The sequence below is a fragment of the Pseudorca crassidens genome, chromosome X (genome assembly GCF_039906515.1).
Source record: "Pseudorca crassidens isolate mPseCra1 chromosome X, mPseCra1.hap1, whole genome shotgun sequence".
NCBI classification, from domain to species: Eukaryota; Metazoa; Chordata; class Mammalia; order Artiodactyla; family Delphinidae; genus Pseudorca; species Pseudorca crassidens.
This window is the reverse complement of record NC_090317.1, coordinates 103,422,795-103,431,895: the sequence shown is the minus strand read 5'-3', so window position 1 is coordinate 103,431,895 and position 9,101 is coordinate 103,422,795. Positions and strand designations below refer to the sequence as shown.

Here is a 9,101-nt window from a genome sequence, read left to right as displayed (position 1 = left end):
GAGAAACTGTAATTGCATGGGCAGAGGCTAGGACTTTTTTGATTAAACATCCCCAGTACGAGCACAGAGACTTCTTAAGAGCAGATGCTCAGTTAATGTTTGTGTAAAATAAGAGTCATGAACAAATCATTTGCTATAATTTGTATTCTCAAACATTCTTGAAAACCATAAGCAAATCCAGTATATATCTTTTAAATTTACAAAAGAAAGACTAAATGGAGTAAGGCAAACCAAGAATTGATCAACTTTGACTTTAGCTCTCTATCTGTCTTAGCTATCTTATCTCTCCATCTAGCTACCTAGCTATCTTCTGATCCTATTTTAGCATGGTGTTCTTTCATGTTTCCAAGGATATTCTTATCCTAAAGTGATATTATTCTTGTTCTGGACCACAAAAGTGATTTAAGGATTTCCAATTTGTATTTCAAACAACAGAATTCTTACTCCTAAATCTGACAAGCAGCAATAAGTGTGTGATCCATGTCATTCATATACTTTATATTCTGAATCTAAATAAACTTTCTGTTGAAAGGAACACCAATTAAAAATGCAGGAAAAAAGTCAACAAGTTATTTAAGCATATCAGGAACACTGGTTAACAGGCTTTTCCAACCACAAAGTGAAGAATGGGTGGGCTTCAGACCTCACTAGGGGTGTGAGGAGAGGCTGGATGTGGCCCTGGAACGCGCACGGCTGTGGCAGTAGTGCCAGCCCTGGCTGCAGCCCTGGTTCGGGCTCTCTCTCCCTCATCTCTCAAAGCCTCTTCATTGTGGGGTGGGAAGGCAGTGGGGACCGTATCGTGGATCTCCAGATCCATGGAGATACGGTTCTGGTTCCGCATCCAGAACCTCCAGCACTTTCATCTTGCTGGTTTCAGCGCGGGCTCTCGGGCCCCACAGGAACTCAGAGCATGGCGGATCGCTGCTGGGCACCTGGCGGTACTCCAGGCACCTTTCCTGCACCAAATCTTCTGTGATAAGCTTCCTGGGCTCCACCAAGATGAAGTGCCTCCTTCCATCAAAAACACCCAAAACATTCAGGGATTCCCAGATCTCCTCCTCAGAGGCGCGGTCGCCATGCAAGATCACACCGAGGACAGGCATCAGGGGCCCATTCTTCCGAAACCGCCCGCCACTGCTCCGACGCCCATCATCGGTGAGATCTAGCTTGCCGACAAGGGCATAGGAATGACTGTTGGGCTTGACTTCCTTCAATTCTAGGCCAAAGACCAGCTCCATGCACTCGGAGGCTCTCCTGGGGATCTCGGGGAAGTGCTCCCTATACCTTTTGTTGACAATCTTCAGCTTTTCTCCCTTTTTAATGGGCTCCTTTATCTTATATTTACACAGCATGAACTGCACCAACATCCCTGCCTTCCTGGTTACAAGATCCTTTCCAGGATCACTGGAGGTTGAGGCCTGGGAGGAATTTTTACTTTCCTCAACTTGGCCCTTGGCACGTACATCATATCCTGGGCATGAAACCCCTGCATCACGAGAGCTAGTGGCTGGGGCTCCCTGAGGCTCCTGGCGAGTGCCAGCAGCAGCGGAGCTCAGGAGAGTACCCTGAGAAACAGAAATGGGTGAGGAAGTGGTCTCTTCTACCCCTGCTGTGGTGGCCTGAGCATTAAGACCTTGGGTCTCACCTCTGTTACGGCGGCGTTCCTCACGAGCACGGAGCTTACTCTTCTGACCACGAGGCATGGTGGCTGTGGTCAGGGACAGCAGACAGGAGTGTGGGCCAATGACAGGTGATTTGGACACCTGGAGGCTGGAGAATGAGATGACGTGAGCACCTTAAAGTAGGGAGATTCCACCTTGGCTTTATCAAAGGCTGCCTCTGCAAGTTTCCTTGAGGGCACTGCTCTGGGAACCCACAAGGTTCCTGTTTTCCCGGTCAGCCTGTCCTCCCAGAATCCCATAGAGGAAACACAGAGGCCTTAGAGTTTTACTCTACATCCTATCAGCCCTGCCTTGGATTTACTCAGGTGACAACAGGTGCTGGCAGTGGGGTCCTCTCGGTTCATCTTCAATATTATCATGTCAGGTCTCTGCAGAGCCTGGGCACCCTCCCCGCTGCTACTCTTAAGCTGACACCTCAAACCTCCCTGCGATCCAGGAGAAGGAAGTGAAGGGGTGCCTCAGTCCACCTCCCTGCCAGGGGACACCAGAGCTGCGAGCTCAGTAGGGTCCTTTCTATCCTGAGTTCGTTGCGATCATCATTCGAGGTCCTCACCTTGGCTCCTTAAAAGGCTTGGAACCACTACTCTCCATTTGCTGACTGGTGGATGCACCTTCAGACTAAGGACTTCACCTCTCTTAGACGTGATATAAAGAAGTGAAGCAGACGCTCTACCTGACAGTCCTTCCCAGAGATTTCTTGGGCTGAAATCCAAGGGTTGGGCTGGACACTTTGAGTCCTAACTCAGGTTTCTCAATTGGGCTCCTGGTAGAGAAGCTCAACTTTTGCCTGAATTGATGCCTATATGATAGTAAGAGCCAAACCACCCTGTGTCCCAATAGGAGGAAGTGAAGATGACCGTATCTAACTAAACGCGGTCTCCCAAGAATGAAAGCTATTGCAGGCAGGCTGAAGTCCTTGTGGTCCCACACAAGATCCCAATTCAAGGTCTAAATGTGCCTCCTAATAGAGTCTAAGATTTCTCCCTCTGCTGACATGGGACCACTCTCCTCAGACCAAGACCCTTATTTCCCTGTTAGCCTGTAGTGGGAACTGATGGGCATTTCTGCCTGACATCTATGCTTGAGGTCTCCCAGGGATGCTAATAGTAAGGATTCTTTGTGGCCTGAATGCTTTCATGTGGGACATCCCCACAGTCCTCAAGGTTCTCACCATGACACCTGGCATAACCTGAAATCCTCCCTTGCCAACCCGAGGCTGCCCCCTTTGACCTGGTCTCTCACCTCCCTGAGATGTCCTGGGAATAAGTGAATGCAACTCATGTCAAAATACCCAATTCTCCCAAGCCTGAAAACAGGGCTGGTGCTTTATGCTGCCCCGTTTCTTGTGGGAGGGGCCCCCATCCCCACTCGGTGTCACAACCATGAATGCTGTTGAGGACTAGCTCCCTTTGCGGAATTGGGCTTATTCCATTAGACCAAGGCTCTCATCTCCCTGAGACCATCTCCAGAGGAGATGAGGGGGCACCACAGCCTGCCAGCTCCTCCCGGAGGCTCCTCTCCTGAGTTTGGGAGCCATGAGGTAGCCCTCATTTCCCTTCGTCACTAGAGGGGAATTTAGGTCACTCAACATCTGTCTACCTTGCTAGGGCCTCCTAGAGCTGAGAGCAGGGGCGCTGCTCACTGTGGCCCGCTTTGGGGATCGAGGTCTGCTCACTAGCACTCAGGGCCCTCATCTAGGACTTAGACCTTCTCCATTTGTAGAATCAGCGCTACTCTCACAGACCAAGGCCTTCTGCCTGAGACATCCTAGGCCGAATTCAGCCCGATAGCTCTGCTGGGGCCTCCAAGAACAAGATCGCAGGGGTGGGATGCAGGTGGGTCACCTTTGCTATGGGGGGAGGGGGGAGGGAAGGTCCCTTCAGGCTACATTCAGGTCCTCACCGTGGCTCCGGACGAGTCCCGAAAACCCACGCTCGGACGAACAAACGCCGCGGCTCCCGGTCGGGCTCCTCGCTTCCGAAGCGGAAGTCGGGGGGAGCCGCATCCGGCGCGGCGTGGGGTCTCCGAGGGCTGACGGCAGGGGCGGGACTCTGCAGGCACGCCCACTGGTCAGGGGTCAGCGGTCCCTGCATCCTGCTAGTGCCTTCTATCAGAGCCTGGGACCCCTCCCTCTATGGTCCCGAGTCCTCCAGCCTCCGAACCAAGCCCTCACCTCCCCGAGGCCCTAGCTGGGGGAAGTCAGGGCGCTGAAATTCATAGAGCAAGGTTAGAAACTCAGATGTTACACTCTTGAGTCCAAGGTCTGTATAGCAGGGCAGGCATACTGGAAACTCAGGCAGGGTTTCTGTGTTGCAGTCCTTTTTTTTTTTTTTTTAATATTTATATATTTATTTTGGCTGCGCCGGGTCCTCGTTGTGGCATGCGGGATCTTTAGTCGCAGCATGGGAACTCTTAGTTGCAGCATGCATGTGGGATCTAGTTCCCTGACCAGGGATCGAACCGGGGCCCCCGGAACTGGGAGCACGGAGTCTTAGCCACTGGACCACCAGGGAAGTCCCTGTGTTGCAGTCTTGAGGCTGAATTCCTTCAGGAAACCTCAGTCCTTGTTCTTGGGGCCCTCAACTGATTGCACGAGGCCCAGTCACACTATGGGTGGTAATCTGCTTTACTCAAAGCCTACAGATGTAACTATTAATCGCATCTAAAAAATACCTTCACAGTGGACATCTAGACTGATAACTGACTAAACAACTGTGCAGCACAGCCTAGCTAAGATGGCGTACAAAATTAAGAGCTGGGAATGATAGGGAGGAATCTAGACTTGGAAATACGATGCTGCCACTAACTGGGACAAAGAATACAGGAAGAGGACGAACGAGGTTTGGAAAAAAAATAATGTGTTTATATTTTTTCACATTGAGTTTGAGATATCCTTGAATCAGTCATCGTTGGATTTATGTTTAAAGCTTTGTGGGTAGGTCAGGGCTTGGGATAATAGATCTGGAAGTTAGCAGCAGATAGTTTGCAGTTAGAACTGGAGGAGTGGATGAAGGTACCTGGGGATAGTTGTGGGGAGAAAAAAAATAGTGGACCGGATATGGTAACTTGGGGAGCACCAGTTCCCCAAGGGGTGACGGAAAAGAAGTCCATTGAGGAGGCAGAGAAAAAACAGATTGAGTGGTAGAAGAACCAGGACAGGGCAGTGTCTTAAAAACTGTAGCAGACAGTGCTGTGCTCGCCAAACCCAATTCTATATTCCTTCTTCTCAGGCACATGGAGAGCTCCATTTTTCAGACCGCTTGAGGCTAACCGAGGATTTATGACTGGTTTCAGCCAATGAAATGGGAGAAGAAGTGATAGATTTGGCTGAATCAGAGAAGAGCCCTTTAGAGACTCTCTGTCCACTCTCCCCTGCCTCAGTGAATAGGTAAGCCCCAGAGAAAACCCCCAAATGCCCCTCCCTCCCCCATACCCATTGAACATGTAGTGTGGTTGAGAAATAAACCTTTGTTGTGGTAAAACACTGAGATTTCAGGATTAATTTGACACTCTAACATAACCTAGTTTATCTTGACTAATACAGAAGCCAAGGCAGCAGAATATTTTGCAAAGGAGAGAACAGTCACAACAGTCTCACATGCATCAGTGTTCCAGAACAGAGACCCTTCCATGGATTCCCAAATGTGGAATAATTAAGCCAATAAGTCCAAACAATTTAGGGGGTCTCTCAATCATAACAGTCTGACAGGGAACCTGCATTGTCTTTTGGCTTTAGCAAACAAATGTGCTCATCAGATCAATAAAATGTAGAGTTAACTTGAATTGGACATTGACATCACAACACATATACACATTTCAGTGTACTAGTCTTGTGGTTTGGCTTGAAATCTTGAGGTGATGACATAAATTCTGATTGAATTATCTTTGCCTTAGTTCTCCATTTATGTTTTGCAAAAAGAGTGTTCTCAATATTTCCCCTTAGTACAAGAGACCCCAATTTATAAACAACTTTATCCTATATATTCAGTTACGAAGTTGATTGTTTAGCGTTCTGGTTGTCCTCTCCCAAGTGGAAAGAAATGATAAAGGATGATTAGCTTCCCAGGCCATATCCCACCACCTACAGTGCAGCCAGACTAGAAATGCATATTATTCCAGGACATAATTATGACTTACGTTATTGATTCTAATCAATGAGAAGCAAACTAAATGTCATTTTACATAAGGCACAACAATAGAGTCAAGCAGGAAGCTGTGCCAGATATACATGCATTATACTTGAAAAAGGAGAATTCCAAATTCCAAAAGTACATTGATGTAAAATAAAGGAGGTCCAACTGGCCTAAATGCACACATCTAATCATAGATTCCACATATCTGTATAAATAAAAATGAAATCTCTGATGAGACTAGTAATTATGACATAAAATGTTCCAGCTACAAAACATTAAGCTAAAAAAATCACTTAAAAACTATAAAATATACATGAAAACAACGCTTTCATTAGGCAGCATTTCCAATGTATTCCGGTCCTTCTTCCACATATTACTCTCTAATGAGATCATCACAATCTCTTTTCTTCTCAGATTTATAGAAATTACATTAAGAGGTATCCTTGGATACCAAACAATCCTTAAATCTCACTTAGTCCAAGATGTGGTCAAAGCTGAGTTCCTCAGTTCTTCACTGCTTAGCTATTTACTAATGATAAAAAATAAAATCTCTCTCTTTTGAATTACCTCATTTATCCTATACAAATGGGGAGTGAAGTATTAAGGCTAATAAATTTTTCTGATAACCATGGCTTGTATTTAAACATTAATACTTTTTATTGACCTAATTAATATTAATGGAAATCACCCGATAGTGCTTTAGGGACTACATATGTGACAGATTCCCTCTCAGAAGGTTAGTATTTCTACATTGTAGTTTTTAAGTGTTAAGGTTATCTATAGGGCCCATATTCTTCCTGTATTAAATGTCAATTAATCCTTCACTGAAAACTCAGCAAAATGCTTTGATAATAAAATAATGGTTAACACATATATAATACTTATGAATTCATGGGCACCGTGCTGAATGCCCTACACTTAATTCTCAAAATAATCTTATAGTTAGGTATTATTATCATCACAATTTTACAGACAAGCAAAGAGGCACAAAGAGGTTACAGAATTTACCCAAGATTACACAACTAGTAAATGGTAGTGCTGGGATTGAAAGACCAGGTGTCTGGTTCCAGAATTTCATGCTCTTACGTACTACATATTGCCTTTCTAGATGGTGTGAGATAAACATGCTCCAGAACTATGTTGAAACTCATGAACTAGAACTTATCCTCTGATATAAAATTTCTCTTAATTGGGTGGAGGGGAAGATGGCGGAAGAGTAAGATGCGGAGATCACCTTCCTCCCCACAGATACACCAGAAATACATCTACACGTGGAGCAACTCCTACAGAACACCTACTGAATTCTGGCAGAAGACCTCAGACGTCCCAAAAGGCAAGAAACTCCCCACGTACCTGGGTAGGGCAAAAGAAAAAAAGAAAAAACAGAGACAAAAGAATAGGGACAGGACCTGCACCAGTGGGAGGGAGCTGTGAAGGAGGAAAGGATTCCACACACTAAGAAGCCCCTTCACGGGCGGAGACTGCGGGAGGCGGACGCGGGAGCTTCAGAGCCGCGGAGGAGAGCACAGCAACAGGGGTGCGGAGGGCAAAGCGGGGAGATTCCCGCACAGAGGATAGGTGCCGACGGGCACTCACCAGCCCGAGAGGCTTGTCTGCTCACCTGCCGGAGCAGACCAGGCTGCGATCTGAGGCTCGGGCTTTGGTCGAAGAGCAGGGAGAGGACTGGGGTTGGCTGCGCAAACACAGCCTGAAGGGGTTAGTGCACCACGACTAGCCGGGAGGGAGTCCGGGAAAAGGTCTGGAGCTGCCGAAGAGACAAGAGACTTTTTCTTCCCTCTTTGTTTCCTGGTGCGCAAGAAGAAGGGTTTAAGAGCGCTGCTTAAAGAAACTCCAGAGACGGGCACGAGCCGTGGCTAAAAGTGCGGACCCCAGAGAATGGCGCGAGCCGCGGCTAAAAGCACGGATCCGAGACGGGTGGGAGCCGCGGTAAAAGCGCGGATCCCAGAGGCGGGCGCGAGCCGCAGCTAAAAGCACAGACCCCAGAGACGGGCGGGAGACGCTAAGGCTGCTGCTGCCACCACCAAGGGGCCTGTGTGCGAGCACAGGTCACTGTCAACACCCCTCTTCCGGGTAGCCTGGGCAGCCCGCCACTGCCAGGGTCCCGGGATCCAGGGACAACTTCCCCGGGAGAACGCATAGCGGGCCTCAGGCTGGTGCAATGTCACGCCGGCCTCTGCCGCCTCAGGCTCGCCCCGCACTCCGTGCCCCTCCCTCCCCCCAGCCTGAGTGAGCCAGAGCCCCCGAATCAGCGGCTCCTTTAACCCCGTCCTGTCTGAGCAAAAAAGAGACTCCCTCCAGCGACCTACACGCAGAGGCGGGGCCAAATCCAAAGCTGAGCCACTGGGAGCTGTGAGAACAAAGAAGAGAAAGGGAAATCTCTCCCAGCAGCCTCAGAAGCAGCAGATTAAAGCTCCACAATCAACTTGATGTACCCTGCATCTGTGGAATACATGAATAGACAACGAATCATCCCAAATTGAGGAGGTGGACTTCGAGAGCAATATTTATGATTTTTTCCCCTTTTCCTCTTTTTGTGAGTGTGTATGTGTATGCTTCTGTGTGAGATGTTGGCTGTATAGCTTTGCTTCCACCATCTGTCCTAGGGTTCTATCCGTCCGTTTTTTTTTAAAATTTTTTTTCTTAATAACTAATTTTAATAACTTTATTATACTTTTCTTTCTTTCTTTCTTTCTTTCTTTCTTTCTTTCTTTCTTTCTTTCTTTCTTTCTTTCTTTCTTTCTTTCTTTCTTTCCCTCCTTTAAGACAACGAATCATCCCAAATTGAGGAGGTGGACTTTGAGAGCAAGATATATGATTTTTTCCCCTTTACCTCTTTTTGTGAGGGTGTATGTGTATGCTTCTGTGTAAGATTTTGTCTGTATAGCTCTGCTTCCACAATTTGTCCTAAGGTTCTATCCGTCCCTTTTTTTTCTAAATAATTATTTTTTAATTTAATAACTTTATTATGTGTTACTTTATTTTATTCTACTGTATCTTCTTTCTTTCTTCCTTCCTTCCCTCCTTTCCTCCTTCCTCCCTCCCTCCCTCCTTTCTTTCCTTCTTCCCTTCTTTCTTTCTTTCTTTCTTCCTTCCTTCCTTCCTTCCTTTCCTCCTTTCCTTCTTTCCTTCTTTCTTTCTTTCTTCCTACTTCTACTAATTCTTTCTCTCTACTTTTTCTCCCTATTATTCTGAGCCATGTGGATGAAAGACTCTTGGTGCTGCGGCCAGGAGTCAGTGCTGTGCCTCTGAGGTGGGAGAGCCAACT

General features: G+C 47.1%; 1 pseudogene; it reads right to left on the bottom strand.

Annotated features, from left to right (window-relative positions):
• Nucleotides 1-647: 647 nt before the first annotated feature.
• LOC137216905 (melanoma-associated antigen B4-like) lies at nt 648-1,839 on the bottom strand (annotated as a pseudogene).
• Nucleotides 1,840-9,101: the final 7,262 nt, after the last annotated feature.